The sequence below is a fragment of the Schistocerca serialis genome, chromosome 6 (assembly GCF_023864345.2).
Source record: "Schistocerca serialis cubense isolate TAMUIC-IGC-003099 chromosome 6, iqSchSeri2.2, whole genome shotgun sequence".
NCBI lineage: Eukaryota > Metazoa > Arthropoda > Insecta > Orthoptera > Acrididae > Schistocerca > Schistocerca serialis.
Window position 1 is genome coordinate 655,329,610 of NC_064643.1, and position 17,814 is coordinate 655,347,423.

General features: G+C 49.1%; 12 non-coding genes across 12 annotated transcripts; all 12 read left to right on the top strand.

The window, feature by feature from the left end:
- The first annotated feature begins 4,141 nt into the window (after window positions 1-4,141).
- Trnat-cgu (transfer RNA threonine (anticodon CGU)) lies at window positions 4,142-4,213 on the top strand. Its single transcript has one exon. It is a non-coding gene; the product is annotated as a tRNA-Thr (tRNA).
- Window positions 4,214-4,546: 333 nt separating this feature from the next.
- On the top strand, window positions 4,547-4,620 carry Trnan-guu (transfer RNA asparagine (anticodon GUU)). The gene has a single exon. It is a non-coding gene; the product is annotated as a tRNA-Asn (tRNA).
- Window positions 4,621-7,872: 3,252 nt separating this feature from the next.
- On the top strand, window positions 7,873-7,946 carry Trnan-guu (transfer RNA asparagine (anticodon GUU)). The gene has a single exon. It is a non-coding gene; the product is annotated as a tRNA-Asn (tRNA).
- Window positions 7,947-10,504: 2,558 nt separating this feature from the next.
- Trnat-cgu (transfer RNA threonine (anticodon CGU)) lies at window positions 10,505-10,578 on the top strand. Its single transcript has one exon. It is a non-coding gene; the product is annotated as a tRNA-Thr (tRNA).
- A 335-nt stretch (window positions 10,579-10,913) lies between these two features.
- Window positions 10,914-10,987, top strand: Trnan-guu (transfer RNA asparagine (anticodon GUU)). Its single transcript has one exon. It is a non-coding gene; the product is annotated as a tRNA-Asn (tRNA).
- A 1,047-nt stretch (window positions 10,988-12,034) lies between these two features.
- Window positions 12,035-12,108, top strand: Trnat-cgu (transfer RNA threonine (anticodon CGU)). The gene has a single exon. It is a non-coding gene; the product is annotated as a tRNA-Thr (tRNA).
- A 333-nt stretch (window positions 12,109-12,441) lies between these two features.
- Window positions 12,442-12,515, top strand: Trnan-guu (transfer RNA asparagine (anticodon GUU)). Its single transcript has one exon. It is a non-coding gene; the product is annotated as a tRNA-Asn (tRNA).
- A 1,047-nt stretch (window positions 12,516-13,562) lies between these two features.
- On the top strand, window positions 13,563-13,636 carry Trnat-cgu (transfer RNA threonine (anticodon CGU)). Its single transcript has one exon. It is a non-coding gene; the product is annotated as a tRNA-Thr (tRNA).
- A 333-nt stretch (window positions 13,637-13,969) lies between these two features.
- Trnan-guu (transfer RNA asparagine (anticodon GUU)) lies at window positions 13,970-14,043 on the top strand. Its single transcript has one exon. It is a non-coding gene; the product is annotated as a tRNA-Asn (tRNA).
- Window positions 14,044-15,090: 1,047 nt separating this feature from the next.
- Trnat-cgu (transfer RNA threonine (anticodon CGU)) lies at window positions 15,091-15,164 on the top strand. Its single transcript has one exon. It is a non-coding gene; the product is annotated as a tRNA-Thr (tRNA).
- Window positions 15,165-15,497: 333 nt separating this feature from the next.
- On the top strand, window positions 15,498-15,571 carry Trnan-guu (transfer RNA asparagine (anticodon GUU)). Its single transcript has one exon. It is a non-coding gene; the product is annotated as a tRNA-Asn (tRNA).
- A 1,454-nt stretch (window positions 15,572-17,025) lies between these two features.
- Trnan-guu (transfer RNA asparagine (anticodon GUU)) lies at window positions 17,026-17,099 on the top strand. The gene has a single exon. It is a non-coding gene; the product is annotated as a tRNA-Asn (tRNA).
- Window positions 17,100-17,814: the final 715 nt, after the last annotated feature.

Consider the following 17,814-nt stretch of genomic DNA (forward strand, 5'->3'; position numbering starts at 1 on the left):
CACAGACGTTCTGCTGTTTTCCTTTTTATTCGTCATGTGTGACACTGCAGTAGAGCGACGCCCACCACAAAAGACGTATTCTTTACATTCAATTTCAGCGTATACGTCGCGAGTGCCATATGACAGGGCCTGTCTCTCGATGTCGATTTGTATTTGGTGACTCTTAAGTGTCGGTCTGCAGTAGGCCGCTGTTGGCCGAGCGACGTGCAGTCGCATCGTTTTAACCGGCACCGAGGTGAGGACATACGTCAACCTTGTTAGAGATGCACAGCTAGTGTGACAATTTGGCTGTGTTTGAGTGATGCCACAGAGCCTTATACACATTCAGCCAAGTGACACTGTAGGTAAAAACATGGCCCTACACAGACGTTCTGCTGTTTTCCTTTTTATTCGTCATGTGTGACACTGCAGTAGAGCGACGCCCACCACAAAAGACGTATTCTTTACATTCAATTTCAGCGTATACGTCGCGAGTGCCATATGACAGGGCCTGTCTCTCGATGTCGATTTGTATTTGGTGACTCTTAAGTGTCGGTCTGCAGTAGGCCGCTGTTGGCCGAGCGACGTGCAGTCGCATCGTTTTAACCGGCACCGAGGTGAGGACATACGTCAACTTTGTTAGAGATGCACAGCTAGTGTGACAATTTGGCTGTGTTTGAGTGATGCCACAGAGCCTTATACACATTCAGCCAAGTGACACTGTAGGTAAAAACATGGCCCTACACAGACGTTCTGCTGTTTTCCTTTTTATTCGTCATGTGTGACACTGCAGTAGAGCGACGCCCACCACAAAAGACGTATTCTTTACATTCAATTTCAGCGTATACGTCGCGAGTGCCATATGACAGGGCCTGTCTCTCGATGTCGATTTGTATTTGGTGACTCTTAAGTGTCGGTCTGCAGTAGGCCGCTGTTGGCCGAGCGACGTGCAGTCGCATCGTTTTAACCGGCACCGAGGTGAGGACATACGTCAACTTTGTTAGAGATGCACAGCTAGTGTGACAATTTGGCTGTGTTTGAGTGATGCCACAGAGCCTTATACACATTCAGCCAAGTGACACTGTAGGTAAAAACATGGCCCTACACAGACGTTCTGCTGTTTTCCTTTTTATTCGTCATGTGTGACACTGCAGTAGAGCGACGCCCACCACAAAAGACGTATTCTTTACATTCAATTTCAGCGTATACGTCGCGAGTGCCATATGACAGGGCCTGTCTCTCGATGTCGATTTGTATTTGGTGACTCTTAAGTGTCGGTCTGCAGTAGGCCGCTGTTGGCCGAGCGACGTGCAGTCGCATCGTTTTAACCGGCACCGAGGTGAGGACATACGTCAACTTTGTTAGAGATGCACAGCTAGTGTGACAATTTGGCTGTGTTTGAGTGATGCCACAGAGCCTTATACACATTCAGCCAAGTGACACTGTAGGTAAAAACATGGCCCTACACAGACGTTCTGCTGTTTTCCTTTTTATTCGTCATGTGTGACACTGCAGTAGAGCGACGCCCACCACAAAAGACGTATTCTTTACATTCAATTTCAGCGTATACGTCGCGAGTGCCATATGACAGGGCCTGTCTCTCGATGTCGATTTGTATTTGGTGACTCTTAAGTGTCGGTCTGCAGTAGGCCGCTGTTGGCCGAGCGACGTGCAGTCGCATCGTTTTAACCGGCACCGAGGTGAGGACATACGTCAACTTTGTTAGAGATGCACAGCTAGTGTGACAATTTGGCTGTGTTTGAGTGATGCCACAGAGCCTTATACACATTCAGCCAAGTGACACTGTAGGTAAAAACATGGCCCTACACAGACGTTCTGCTGTTTTCCTTTTTATTCGTCATGTGTGACACTGCAGTAGAGCGACGCCCACCACAAAAGACACATTCAATTTCAGCGTATACGTCGCGAGTGCCATATGACAGGGCCTGTCTCTCGATGTCGATTTGTATTTGGTGACTCTTAAGTGTCGGTCTGCAGTAGGCCGCTGTTGGCCGAGCGACGTGCAGTCGCATCGTTTTAACCGGCACCGAGGTGAGGACATACGTCAACTTTGTTAGAGATGCACAGCTAGTGTGACAATTTGGCTGTGTTTGAGTGATGCCACAGAGCCTTATACACATTCAGCCAAGTGACACTGTAGGTAAAAACATGGCCCTACACAGACGTTCTGCTGTTTTCCTTTTTATTCGTCATGTGTGACACTGCAGTAGAGCGACGCCCACCACAAAAGACGTATTCTTTACATTCAATTTCAGCGTATACGTCGCGAGTGCCATATGACAGGGCCTGTCTCTCGATGTCGATTTGTATTTGGTGACTCTTAAGTGTCGGTCTGCAGTAGGCCGCTGTTGGCCGAGCGACGTGCAGTCGCATCGTTTTAACCGGCACCGAGGTGAGGACATACGTCAACTTTGTTAGAGATGCACAGCTAGTGTGACAATTTGGCTGTGTTTGAGTGATGCCACAGAGCCTTATACACATTCAGCCAAGTGACACTGTAGGTAAAAACATGGCCCTACACAGACGTTCTGCTGTTTTCCTTTTTATTCGTCATGTGTGACACTGCAGTAGAGCGACGCCCACCACAAAAGACGTATTCTTTACATTCAATTTCAGCGTATACGTCGCGAGTGCCATATGACAGGGCCTGTCTCTCGATGTCGATTTGTATTTGGTGACTCTTAAGTGTCGGTCTGCAGTAGGCCGCTGTTGGCCGAGCGACGTGCAGTCGCATCGTTTTAACCGGCACCGAGGTGAGGACATACGTCAACTTTGTTAGAGATGCACAGCTAGTGTGACAATTTGGCTGTGTTTGAGTGATGCCACAGAGCCTTATACACATTCAGCCAAGTGACACTGTAGGTAAAAACATGGCCCTACACAGACGTTCTGCTGTTTTCCTTTTTATTCGTCATGTGTGACACTGCAGTAGAGCGACGCCCACCACAAAAGACGTATTCTTTACATTCAATTTCAGCGTATACGTCGCGAGTGCCATATGACAGGGCCTGTCTCTCGATGTCGATTTGTATTTGGTGACTCTTAAGTGTCGGTCTGCAGTAGGCCGCTGTTGGCCGAGCGACGTGCAGTCGCATCGTTTTAACCGGCACCGAGGTGAGGACATACGTCAACTTTGTTAGAGATGCACAGCTAGTGTGACAATTTGGCTGTGTTTGAGTGATGCCACAGAGCCTTATACACATTCAGCCAAGTGACACTGTAGGTAAAAACATGGCCCTACACAGACGTTCTGCTGTTTTCCTTTTTATTCGTCATGTGTGACACTGCAGTAGAGCGACGCCCACCACAAAAGACGTATTCTTTACATTCAATTTCAGCGTATACGTCGCGAGTGCCATATGACAGGGCCTGTCTCTCGATGTCGATTTGTATTTGGTGACTCTTAAGTGTCGGTCTGCAGTAGGCCGCTGTTGGCCGAGCGACGTGCAGTCGCATCGTTTTAACCGGCACCGAGGTGAGGACATACGTCAACTTTGTTAGAGATGCACAGCTAGTGTGACAATTTGGCTGTGTTTGAGTGATGCCACAGAGCCTTATACACATTCAGCCAAGTGACACTGTAGGTAAAAACATGGCCCTACACAGACGTTCTGCTGTTTTCCTTTTTATTCGTCATGTGTGACACTGCAGTAGAGCGACGCCCACCACAAAAGACGTATTCTTTACATTCAATTTCAGCGTATACGTCGCGAGTGCCATATGACAGGGCCTGTCTCTCGATGTCGATTTGTATTTGGTGACTCTTAAGTGTCGGTCTGCAGTAGGCCGCTGTTAGCCGAGCGACGTGCAGTCGCCTTACATGAAGCCCCATGGGCAACGCCAGCGCCACTGTGGACAACAGCATACTGTAGCCAGAGAGAGGAGCCGAAAGGCGCATTTCGCAGTCGAGCCACGCTATCCCACAAGCTGTGCACTAGGTCAGGATTGCGCAGACCGCAAACTTTTGCTGGCCCGACGCTCGTCGTCGATCGTAAGGGCGAAACATTCAAGAGATTTGGAAAACGGCAATTTGGACAACCCCAGCAGCAGCTGTGTGCCAAATCCGATATCTGGTCGAGGGCTGCAAGATTCAGTATGATGAAGTAACAATTTGGGGATAGCTCACAAACGCTGAGCTGCCGCCTTCTTAGCTCAGTGGTAGAGCACTGGTCTCGTAAACCAGGGGTCGTGTGTTCGAACCTCACAGAAGGCATTCATTTTTTAAACCTTCCTGCAAGGAGCGGAGCTATCTCGAGCAACATCTAACACATGGCAGTACACTGAATGAAAGGGATGTTCTACAACCTATGACAAGTATTCTACTGGCCTCAGAGGTTTTCTGAATTCATAGGCAGAACATTGGTTTGTATGCATTTTGTAGTATAGTGTCATGCTTGGCGATGTCATTCGTTTACGAGCCTCGCTACAGTGTGCATGCACGTTATCCATGTGAAGAGGCGTAAGCAAATGCTACCACTCTGCGAGATTCCTGCAGAAGCTATACGAATTGCGTTGATATACAGAGCACAAGGGAGCCAAACCCAAGGCCTCCGTGGCGCAAACGGCTAGCGCGTTCGGCTGTTAACCGAAAGGTTGGTGGTTCGAGCCCACCCGGGGGCGAAATCGTTTTAACCGGCACCGAGGTGAGGACATACGTCAACTTTGTTAGAGATGCACAGCTAGTGTGACAATTTGGCTGTGTTTGAGTGATGCCACAGAGCCTTATACACATTCAGCCAAGTGACACTGTAGGTAAAAACATGGCCCTACACAGACGTTCTGCTGTTTTCCTTTTTATTCGTCATGTGTGACACTGCAGTAGAGCGACGCCCACCACAAAAGACGTATTCTTTACATTCAATTTCAGCGTATACGTCGCGAGTGCCATATGACAGGGCCTGTCTCTCGATGTCGATTTGTATTTGGTGACTCTTAAGTGTCGGTCTGCAGTAGGCCGCTGTTGGCCGAGCGACGTGCAGTCGCATCGTTTTAACCGGCACCGAGGTGAGGACATACGTCAACTTTGTTAGAGATGCACAGCTAGTGTGACAATTTGGCTGTGTTTGAGTGATGCCACAGAGCCTTATACACATTCAGCCAAGTGACACTGTAGGTAAAAACATGGCCCTACACAGACGTTCTGCTGTTTTCCTTTTTATTCGTCATGTGTGACACTGCAGTAGAGCGACGCCCACCACAAAAGACGTATTCTTTACATTCAATTTCAGCGTATACGTCGCGAGTGCCATATGACAGGGCCTGTCTCTCGATGTCGATTTGTATTTGGTGACTCTTAAGTGTCGGTCTGCAGTAGGCCGCTGTTGGCCGAGCGACGTGCAGTCGCATCGTTTTAACCGGCACCGAGGTGAGGACATACGTCAACTTTGTTAGAGATGCACAGCTAGTGTGACAATTTGGCTGTGTTTGAGTGATGCCACAGAGCCTTATACACATTCAGCCAAGTGACACTGTAGGTAAAAACATGGCCCTACACAGACGTTCTGCTGTTTTCCTTTTTATTCGTCATGTGTGACACTGCAGTAGAGCGACGCCCACCACAAAAGACGTATTCTTTACATTCAATTTCAGCGTATACGTCGCGAGTGCCATATGACAGGGCCTGTCTCTCGATGTCGATTTGTATTTGGTGACTCTTAAGTGTCGGTCTGCAGTAGGCCGCTGTTGGCCGAGCGACGTGCAGTCGCATCGTTTTAACCGGCACCGAGGTGAGGACATACGTCAACTTTGTTAGAGATGCACAGCTAGTGTGACAATTTGGCTGTGTTTGAGTGATGCCACAGAGCCTTATACACATTCAGCCAAGTGACACTGTAGGTAAAAACATGGCCCTACACAGACGTTCTGCTGTTTTCCTTTTTATTCGTCATGTGTGACACTGCAGTAGAGCGACGCCCACCACAAAAGACGTATTCTTTACATTCAATTTCAGCGTATACGTCGCGAGTGCCATATGACAGGGCCTGTCTCTCGATGTCGATTTGTATTTGGTGACTCTTAAGTGTCGGTCTGCAGTAGGCCGCTGTTGGCCGAGCGACGTGCAGTCGCATCGTTTTAACCGGCACCGAGGTGAGGACATACGTCAACTTTGTTAGAGATGCACAGCTAGTGTGACAATTTGGCTGTGTTTGAGTGATGCCACAGAGCCTTATACACATTCAGCCAAGTGACACTGTAGGTAAAAACATGGCCCTACACAGACGTTCTGCTGTTTTCCTTTTTATTCGTCATGTGTGACACTGCAGTAGAGCGACGCCCACCACAAAAGACACATTCAATTTCAGCGTATACGTCGCGAGTGCCATATGACAGGGCCTGTCTCTCGATGTCGATTTGTATTTGGTGACTCTTAAGTGTCGGTCTGCAGTAGGCCGCTGTTGGCCGAGCGACGTGCAGTCGCATCGTTTTAACCGGCACCGAGGTGAGGACATACGTCAACTTTGTTAGAGATGCACAGCTAGTGTGACAATTTGGCTGTGTTTGAGTGATGCCACAGAGCCTTATACACATTCAGCCAAGTGACACTGTAGGTAAAAACATGGCCCTACACAGACGTTCTGCTGTTTTCCTTTTTATTCGTCATGTGTGACACTGCAGTAGAGCGACGCCCACCACAAAAGACGTATTCTTTACATTCAATTTCAGCGTATACGTCGCGAGTGCCATATGACAGGGCCTGTCTCTCGATGTCGATTTGTATTTGGTGACTCTTAAGTGTCGGTCTGCAGTAGGCCGCTGTTGGCCGAGCGACGTGCAGTCGCATCGTTTTAACCGGCACCGAGGTGAGGACATACGTCAACTTTGTTAGAGATGCACAGCTAGTGTGACAATTTGGCTGTGTTTGAGTGATGCCACAGAGCCTTATACACATTCAGCCAAGTGACACTGTAGGTAAAAACATGGCCCTACACAGACGTTCTGCTGTTTTCCTTTTTATTCGTCATGTGTGACACTGCAGTAGAGCGACGCCCTCCACAAAAGACGTATTCTTTACATTCAATTTCAGCGTATACGTCGCGAGTGCCATATGACAGGGCCTGTCTCTCGATGTCGATTTGTATTTGGTGACTCTTAAGTGTCGGTCTGCAGTAGGCCGCTGTTGGCCGAGCGACGTGCAGTCGCCTTAAATGAAGCCCCATGGGCAACGCCAGCGCCACTGTGGACAACAGCATACTGTAGCCAGAGAGAGGAGCCGAAAGGCGCATTTCGCAGTCGAGCCACGCTATCCCACAAGCTGTGCACTAGGTCAGGATTGCGCAGACCGCAAACTTTTGCTGGCCCGACGCTCGTCGTCGATCGTAAGGGCGAAACATTCAAGAGATTTGGAAAACGGCAATTTGGACAACCCCAGCAGCAGCTGTGTGCCAAATCCGATATCTGGTCGAGGGCTGCAAGATTCAGTATGATGAAGTAACAATTTGGGGATAGTTCACAAACGCTAAGCTGCCCCTTGTTAGCTCAGTTGTGGAGCACTGGTCTCGTAAACCGGGGGTCGTGAGTTCGAACCTCACAGAAGGCATTCATTTTTTAAACCTTCCTGCAAGGAGCGGAGCTATCTCGAGCAACATCTAACACATGGCAGTACACTGAATGAAAGGGATGTTCTACAACCTATGACAAGTATTCTACTGGCCTCAGAGGTTTTCTGAATTCATAGGCAGAACATTGGTTTGTATGCATTTTGTAGTATAGTGTCATGCTTGGCGATGTCATTCGTTTGCGAGCCTCGCTACAGTGTGCATGCACGTTATCCATGTGAAGAGGCGTAAGAAAAAATGCTACCACTCTGCGAGATTCCTGCAGAAGCTATACGAATTGCGTTGATATACAGAGCACAAGGGAGCCAAACCCAAGGCCTCCGTGGCGCAATCGGCTAGCGCGTTCGGCTGTTAACCGAAAGGTTGGTGGTTCGAGCCCACCCGGGGGCGAAATCGTTTTAACCGGCACCGAGGTGAGGACATACGTCAACTTTGTTAGAGTTGCACAGCTAGTGTGACAATTTGGCTGTGTTTGAGTGATGCCACAGAGCCTCATACACATTCAGCCAAGTGACACTGTAGGTAAAAACATGGCCCTACACAGACGTTCTGCTGTTTTCCTTTTTATTCGTCATGTGTGACACTGCAGTAGAGCGACGCCCACCACAAAAGACGTATTCTTTACATTCAATTTCAGCGTATACGTCGCGAGTGCCATATGACAGGGCCTGTCTCCCGATGTCGATTTGTATTTGGTGACTCTTAAGTGTCGGTCTGCAGTAGGCCGCTGTTGGCCGAGCGACGTGCAGTCGCATCGTTTCAACCGGCACCGAGGTGAGGACATACGTCAACTTTGTTAGAGATGCACAGCTAGTGTGACAATTTGGCTGTGTTTGAGTGATGCCACAGAGCCTTATACACATTCAGCCAAGTGACACTGTAGGTAAAAACATGGCCCTACACAGACGTTCTGCTGTTTTCCTTTTTATTCGTCATGTGTGACACTGCAGTAGAGCGACGCCCACCACAAAAGACGTATTCTTTACATTCAATTTCAGCGTATACGTCGCGAGTGCCATATGACAGGGCCTGTCTCTCGATGTCGATTTGTATTTGGTGACTCTTAAGTGTCGGTCTGCAGTAGGCCGCTGTTGGCCGAGCGACGTGCAGTCTACACAGACGTTCTGCTGTTTTCCTTTTTATTCGTCATGTGTGACACTGCAGTAGAGCGACGCCCACCACAAAAGACGTATTCTTTACATTCAATTTCAGCGTATACGTCGCGAGTGCCATATGACAGGGCCTGTCTCTCGATGTCGATTTGTATTTGGTGACTCTTAAGTGTCGGTCTGCAGTAGGCCGCTGTTGGCCGAGCGACGTGCTGTCGCATCGTTTTAACCGGCACCGAGGTGAGGACATACGTCAACTTTGTTAGAGATGCACAGCTAGTGTGACAATTTGGCTGTGTTTGAGTGATGCCACAGAGCCTTATACACATTCAGCCAAGTGACACTGTAGGTAAAAACATGGCCCTACACAGACGTTCTGCTGTTTTCCTTTTTATTCGTCATGTGTGACACTGCAGTAGAGCGACGCCCACCACAAAAGACGTATTCTTTACATTCAATTTCAGCGTATACGTCGCGAGTGCCATATGACAGGGCCTGTCTCTCGATGTCGATTTGTATTTGGTGACTCTTAAGTGTCGGTCTGCAGTAGGCCGCTGTTGGCCGAGCGACGTGCAGTCGCATCGTTTTAACCGGCACCGAGGTGAGGACATACGTCAACTTTGTTAGAGATGCACAGCTAGTGTGACAATTTGGCTGTGTTTGAGTGATGCCACAGAGCCTTATACACATTCAGCCAAGTGACACTGTAGGTAAAAACATGGCCCTACACAGACGTTCTGCTGTTTTCCTTTTTATTCGTCATGTGTGACACTGCAGTAGAGCGACGCCCACCACAAAAGACGTATTCTTTACATTCAATTTCAGCGTATACGTCGCGAGTGCCATATGACAGGGCCTGTCTCTCGATGTCGATTTGTATTTGGTGACTCTTAAGTGTCGGTCTGCAGTAGGCCGCTGTTGGCCGAGCGACGTGCAGTCTACACAGACGTTCTGCTGTTTTCCTTTTTATTCGTCATGTGTGACACTGCAGTAGAGCGACGCCCACCACAAAAGACGTATTCTTTACATTCAATTTCAGCGTATACGTCGCGAGTGCCATATGACAGGGCCTGTCTCTCGATGTCGATTTGTATTTGGTGACTCTTAAGTGTCGGTCTGCAGTAGGCCGCTGTTGGCCGAGCGACGTGCAGTCGCATCGTTTTAACCGGCACCGAGGTGAGGACATACGTCAACTTTGTTAGAGATGCACAGCTAGTGTGACAATTTGGCTGTGTTTGAGTGATGCCACAGAGCCTTATACACATTCAGCCAAGTGACACTGTAGGTAAAAACATGGCCCTACACAGACGTTCTGCTGTTTTCCTTTTTATTCGTCATGTGTGACACTGCAGTAGAGCGACGCCCACCACAAAAGACGTATTCTTTACATTCAATTTCAGCGTATACGTCGCGAGTGCCATATGACAGGGCCTGTCTCTCGATGTCGATTTGTATTTGGTGACTCTTAAGTGTCGGTCTGCAGTAGGCCGCTGTTGGCCGAGCGACGTGCAGTCGCCTTAAATGAAGCCCCATGGGCAACGCCAGCGCCACTGTGGACAACAGCATACTGTAGCCAGAGAGAGGAGCCGAAAGGCGCATTTCGCAGTCGAGCCACGCTATCCCACAAGCTGTGCACTAGGTCAGGATTGCGCAGACCGCAACCTTTTGCTGGCCCGACGCTCGTCGTCGATCGTAAGGGCGAAACATTCAAGAGATTTGGAAAACGGCAATTTGGACAACCCCAGCAGCAGCTGTGTGCCAAATCCGATATCTGGTCGAGGGCTGCAAGATTCAGTATGATGAAGTAACAATTTGGGGATAGTTCACAAACGCTAAGCTGCCCCTTGTTAGCTCAGTGGTGGAGCACTGGTCTCGTAAACCGGGGGTCGTGAGTTCGAACCTCACAGAAGGCATTCATTTTTTAAACCTTCCTGCAAGGAGCGGAGCTATCTCGAGCAACATCTAACACATGGCAGTACACTGAATGAAAGGGATGTTCTACAACCTATGACAAGTATTCTACTGGCCTCAGAGGTTTTCTGAATTCATACGCAGAACATTGGTTTGTATGCATTTTGTAGTATAGTGTCATGCTTGGCGATGTCATTCGTTTGCGAGCCTCGCTACAGTGTGCATGCACGTTATCCATGTGAAGAGGCGTAAGAAAAAATGCTACCACTCTGCGAGATTCCTGCAGAAGCTATACGAATTGCGTTGATATACAGAGCACAAGGGAGCCAAACCCAAGGCCTCCGTGGCGCAATCGGCTAGCGCGTTCGGCTGTTAACCGAAAGGTTGGTGGTTCGAGCCCACCCGGGGGCGAAATCGTTTTAACCGGCACCGAGGTGAGGACATACGTCAACTTTGTTAGAGTTGCACAGCTAGTGTGACAATTTGGCTGTGTTTGAGTGATGCCACAGAGCCTTATACACATTCAGCCAAGTGACACTGTAGGTAAAAACATGGCCCTACACAGACGTTCTGCTGTTTTCCTTTTTATTCGTCATGTGTGACACTGCAGTAGAGCGACGCCCACCACAAAAGACGTATTCTTTACATTCAATTTCAGCGTATACGTCGCGAGTGCCATATGACAGGGCCTCTCTCTCGATGTCGATTTGTATTTGGTGACTCTTAAGTGTCGGTCTGCAGTAGGCCGCTGTTGGCCGAGCGACGTGCAGTCGCATCGTTTTAACCGGCACCGAGGTGAGGACATACGTCAACTTTGTTAGAGATGCACAGCTAGTGTGACAATTTGGCTGTGTTTGAGTGATGCCACAGAGCCTTATACACATTCAGCCAAGTGACACTGTAGGTAAAAACATGGCCCTACACAGACGTTCTGCTGTTTTCCTTTTTATTCGTCATGTGTGACACTGCAGTAGAGCGACGCCCACCACAAAAGACGTATTCTTTACATTCAATTTCAGCGTATACGTCGCGAGTGCCATATGACAGGGCCTGTCTCTCGATGTCGATTTGTATTTGGTGACTCTTAAGTGTCGGTCTGCAGTAGGCCGCTGTTGGCCGAGCGACGTGCAGTCGCCTTAAATGAAGCCCCATGGGCAACGCCAGCGCCACTGTGGACAACAGCATACTGTAGCCAGAGAGAGGAGCCGAAAGGCGCATTTCGCAGTCGAGCCACGCTATCCCACAAGCTGTGCACTAGGTCAGGATTGCGCAGACCGCAAACTTTTGCTGGCCCGACGCTCGTCGTCGATCGTAAGGGCGAAACATTCAAGAGATTTGGAAAACGGCAATTTGGACAACCCCAGCAGCAGCTGTGTGCCAAATCCGATATCTGGTCGAGGGCTGCAAGATTCAGTATGATGAAGTAACAATTTGGGGATAGTTCACAAACGCTAAGCTGCCCCTTGTTAGCTCAGTGGTGGAGCACTGGTCTCGTAAACCGGGGGTCGTGAGTTCGAACCTCACAGAAGGCATTCATTTTTTAAACCTTCCTGCAAGGAGCGGAGCTATCTCGAGCAACATCTAACACATGGCAGTACACTGAATGAAAGGGATGTTCTACAACCTATGACAAGTATTCTACTGGCCTCAGAGGTTTTCTGAATTCATAGGCAGAACATTGGTTTGTATGCATTTTGTAGTATAGTGTCATGCTTGGCGATGTCATTCGTTTGCGAGCCTCGCTACAGTGTGCATGCACGTTATCCATGTGAAGAGGCGTAAGCAAATGCTACCACTCTGCGAGATTCCTGCAGAAGCTATACGAATTGCGTTGATATACAGAGCACAAGGGAGCCAAACCCAAGGCCTCCGTGGCGCAATCGGCTAGCGCGTTCGGCTGTTAACCGAAAGGTTGGTGGTTCGAGCCCACCCGGGGGCGAAATCGTTTTAACCGGCACCGAGGTGAGGACATACGTCAACTTTGTTAGAGATGCACAGCTAGTGTGACAATTTGGCTGTGTTTGAGTGATGCCACAGAGCCTTATACACATTCAGCCAAGTGACACTGTAGGTAAAAACATGGCCCTACACAGACGTTCTGCTGTTTTCCTTTTTATTCGTCATGTGTGACACTGCAGTAGAGCGACGCCCACCACAAAAGACGTATTCTTTACATTCAATTTCAGCGTATACGTCGCGAGTGCCATATGACAGGGCCTGTCTCTCGATGTCGATTTGTATTTGGTGACTCTTAAGTGTCGGTCTGCAGTAGGCCGCTGTTGGCCGAGCGACGTGCAGTCGCATCGTTTTAACCGGCACCGAGGTGAGGACATACGTCAACTTTGTTAGAGATGCACAGCTAGTGTGACAATTTGGCTGTGTTTGAGTGATGCCACAGAGCCTTATACACATTCAGCCAAGTGACACTGTAGGTAAAAACATGGCCCTACACAGACGTTCTGCTGTTTTCCTTTTTATTCGTCATGTGTGACACTGCAGTAGAGCGACGCCCACCACAAAAGACGTATTCTTTACATTCAATTTCAGCGTATACGTCGCGAGTGCCATATGACAGGGCCTGTCTCTCGATGTCGATTTGTATTTGGTGACTCTTAAGTGTCGGTCTGCAGTAGGCCGCTGTTGGCCGAGCGACGTGCAGTCGCCTTAAATGAAGCCCCATGGGCAACGCCAGCGCCACTGTGGACAACAGCATACTGTAGCCAGAGAGAGGAGCCGAAAGGCGCATTTCGCAGTCGAGCCACGCTATCCCACAAGCTGTGCACTAGGTCAGGATTGCGCAGACCGCAAACTTTTGCTGGCCCGACGCTCGTCGTCGATCGTAAGGGCGAAACATTCAAGAGATTTGGAAAACGGCAATTTGGACAACCCCAGCAGCAGCTGTGTGCCAAATCCGATATCTGGTCGAGGGCTGCAAGATTCAGTATGATGAAGTAACAATTTGGGGATAGTTCACAAACGCTAAGCTGCCCCTTGTTAGCTCAGTGGTGGAGCACTGGTCTCGTAAACCGGGGGTCGTGAGTTCGAACCTCACAGAAGGCATTCATTTTTTAAACCTTCCTGCAAGGAGCGGAGCTATCTCGAGCAACATCTAACACATGGCAGTACACTGAATGAAAGGGATGTTCTACAACCTATGACAAGTATTCTACTGGCCTCAGAGGTTTTCTGAATTCATAGGCAGAACATTGGTTTGTATGCATTTTGTAGTATAGTGTCATGCTTGGCGATGTCATTCGTTTGCGAGCCTCGCTACAGCGTGCATGCACGTTATCCATGTGAAGAGGCGTAAGCAAATGCTACCACTCTGCGAGATTCCTGCAGAAGCTATACGAATTGCGTTGATATACAGAGCACAAGGGAGCCAAACCCAAGGCCTCCGTGGCGCAATCGGCTAGCGCGTTCGGCTGTTAACCGAAAGGTTGGTGGTTCGAGCCCACCCGGGGGCGAAATCGTTTTAACCGGCACCGAGGTGAGGACATACGTCAACTTTGTTAGAGATGCACAGCTAGTGTGACAATTTGGCTGTGTTTGAGTGATGCCACAGAGCCTTATACACATTCAGCCAAGTGACACTGTAGGTAAAAACATGGCCCTACACAGACGTTCTGCTGTTTTCCTTTTTATTCGTCATGTGTGACACTGCAGTAGAGCGACGCCCACCACAAAAGACGTATTCTTTACATTCAATTTCAGCGTATACGTCGCGAGTGCCATATGACAGGGCCTGTCTCTCGATGTCGATTTGTATTTGGTGACTCTTAAGTGTCGGTCTGCAGTAGGCCGCTGTTGGCCGAGCGACGTGCAGTCGCATCGTTTTAACCGGCACCGAGGTGAGGACATACGTCAACTTTGTTAGAGATGCACAGCTAGTGTGACAATTTGGCTGTGTTTGAGTGATGCCACAGAGCCTTATACACATTCAGCCAAGTGACACTGTAGGTAAAAACATGGCCCTACACAGACGTTCTGCTGTTTTCCTTTTTATTCGTCATGTGTGACACTGCAGTAGAGCGACGCCCACCACAAAAGACGTATTCTTTACATTCAATTTCAGCGTATACGTCGCGAGTGCCATATGACAGGGCCTGTCTCTCGATGTCGATTTGTATTTGGTGACTCTTAAGTGTCGGTCTGCAGTAGGCCGCTGTTGGCCGAGCGACGTGCAGTCGCCTTAAATGAAGCCCCATGGGCAACGCCAGCGCCACTGTGGACAACAGCATACTGTAGCCAGAGAGAGGAGCCGAAAGGCGCATTTCGCAGTCGAGCCACGCTATCCCACAAGCTGTGCACTAGGTCAGGATTGCGCAGACCGCAAACTTTTGCTGGCCCGACGCTCGTCGTCGATCGTAAGGGCGAAACATTCAAGAGATTTGGAAAACGGCAATTTGGACAACCCCAGCAGCAGCTGTGTGCCAAATCCGATATCTGGTCGAGGGCTGCAAGATTCAGTATGATGAAGTAACAATTTGGGGATAGTTCACAAACGCTAAGCTGCCCCTTGTTAGCTCAGTGGTGGAGCACTGGTCTCGTAAACCGGGGGTCGTGAGTTCGAACCTCACAGAAGGCATTCATTTTTTAAACCTTCCTGCAAGGAGCGGAGCTATCTCGAGCAACATCTAACACATGGCAGTACACTGAATGAAAGGGATGTTCTACAACCTATGACAAGTATTCTACTGGCCTCAGAGGTTTTCTGAATTCATAGGCAGAACATTGGTTTGTATGCATTTTGTAGTATAGTGTCATGCTTGGCGATGTCATTCGTTTGCGAGCCTCGCTACAGTGTGCATGCACGTTATCCATGTGAAGAGGCGTAAGCAAATGCTACCACTCTGCGAGATTCCTGCAGAAGCTATACGAATTGCGTTGATATACAGAGCACAAGGGAGCCAAACCCAAGGCCTCCGTGGCGCAATCGGCTAGCGCGTTCGGCTGTTAACCGAAAGGTTGGTGGTTCGAGCCCACCCGGGGGCGAAATCGTTTTAACCGGCACCGAGGTGAGGACATACGTCAACTTTGTTAGAGATGCACAGCTAGTGTGACAATTTGGCTGTGTTTGAGTGATGCCACAGAGCCTTATACACATTCAGCCAAGTGACACTGTAGGTAAAAACATGGCCCTACACAGACGTTCTGCTGTTTTCCTTTTTATTCGTCATGTGTGACACTGCAGTAGAGCGACGCCCACCACAAAAGACGTATTCTTTACATTCAATTTCAGCGTATACGTCGCGAGTGCCATATGACAGGGCCTGTCTCTCGATGTCGATTTGTATTTGGTGACTCTTAAGTGTCGGTCTGCAGTAGGCCGCTGTTGGCCGAGCGACGTGCAGTCGCATCGTTTTAACCGGCACCGAGGTGAGGACATACGTCAACTTTGTTAGAGATGCACAGCTAGTGTGACAATTTGGCTGTGTTTGAGTGATGCCACAGAGCCTTATACACATTCAGCCAAGTGACACTGTAGGTAAAAACATGGCCCTACACAGACGTTCTGCTGTTTTCCTTTTTATTCGTCATGTGTGACACTGCAGTAGAGCGACGCCCACCACAAAAGACGTATTCTTTACATTCAATTTCAGCGTATACGTCGCGAGTGCCATATGACAGGGCCTGTCTCTCGATGTCGATTTGTATTTGGTGACTCTTAAGTGTCGGTCTGCAGTAGGCCGCTGTTGGCCGAGCGACGTGCAGTCGCCTTAAATGAAGCCCCATGGGCAACGCCAGCGCCACTGTGGACAACAGCATACTGTAGCCAGAGAGAGGAGCCGAAAGGCGCATTTCGCAGTCGAGCCACGCTATCCCACAAGCTGTGCACTAGGTCAGGATTGCGCAGACCGCAAACTTTTGCTGGCCCGACGCTCGTCGTCGATCGTAAGGGCGAAACATTCAAGAGATTTGGAAAACGGCAATTTGGACAACCCCAGCAGCAGCTGTGTGCCAAATCCGATATCTGGTCGAAAGCTGCAAGATTCAGTATGATGAAGTAACAATTTGGGGATAGTTCACAAACGCTAAGCTGCCCCTTGTTAGCTCAGTGGTGGAGCACTGGTCTCGTAAACCGGGGGTCGTGAGTTTGAACCTCACAGAAGGCATTCATTTTTTAAACCTTCCTGCAAGGAGCGGAGCTATCTCGAGCAACATCTAACACATGGCAGTACACTGAATGAAAGGGATATTCTACAACCTATGACAAGTATTCTACTGGCCTCAGAGGTTTTCTGAATTCATAGGCAGAACATTGGTTTGTATGCATTTTGTAGTATAGTGTCATGCTTGGCGATGTCATTCGTTTGCGAGCCTCGCTACAGTGTGCATGCACGTTATCCATGTGAAGAGGCGTAAGCAAATGCTACCACTCTGCGAGATTCCTGCAGAAGCTATACGAATTGCGTTGATATACAGAGCACAAGGGAGCCAAACCCAAGGCCTCCGTGGCGCAATCGGCTAGCGCGTTCGGCTGTTAACCGAAAGGTTGGTGGTTCGAGCCCACCCGGGGGCGAAATCGTTTTAACCGGCACCGAGGTGAGGACATACGTCAACTTTGTTAGAGATGCACAGCTAGTGTGACAATTTGGCTGTGTTTGAGTGATGCCACAGAGCCTTATACACATTCAGCCAAGTGACACTGTAGGTAAAAACATGGCCCTACACAGACGTTCTGCTGTTTTCCTTTTTATTCGTCATGTGTGACACTGCAGTAGAGCGACGCCCACCACAAAAGACGTATTCTTTACATTCAATTTCAGCGTATACGTCGCGAGTGCCATATGACAGGGCCTGTCTCTCGATGTCGATTTGTATTTGGTGACTCTTAAGTGTCGGTCTGCAGTAGGCCGCTGTTGGCCGAGCGACGTGCAGTCGCATCGTTTTAACCGGCACCGAGGTGAGGACATACGTCAACTTTGTTAGAGATGCACAGCTAGTGTGACAATTTGGCTGTGTTTGAGTGATGCCACAGAGCCTTATACACATTCAGCCAAGTGACACTGTAGGTAAAAACATGGCCCTACACAGACGTTCTGCTGTTTTCCTTTTTATTCGTCATGTGTGACACTGCAGTAGAGCGACGCCCACCACAAAAGACGTATTCTTTACATTCAATTTCAGCGTATACGTCGCGAGTGCCATATGACAGGGCCTGTCTCTCGATGTCGATTTGTATTTGGTGACTCTTAAGTGTCGGTCTGCAGTAGGCCGCTGTTGGCCGAGCGACG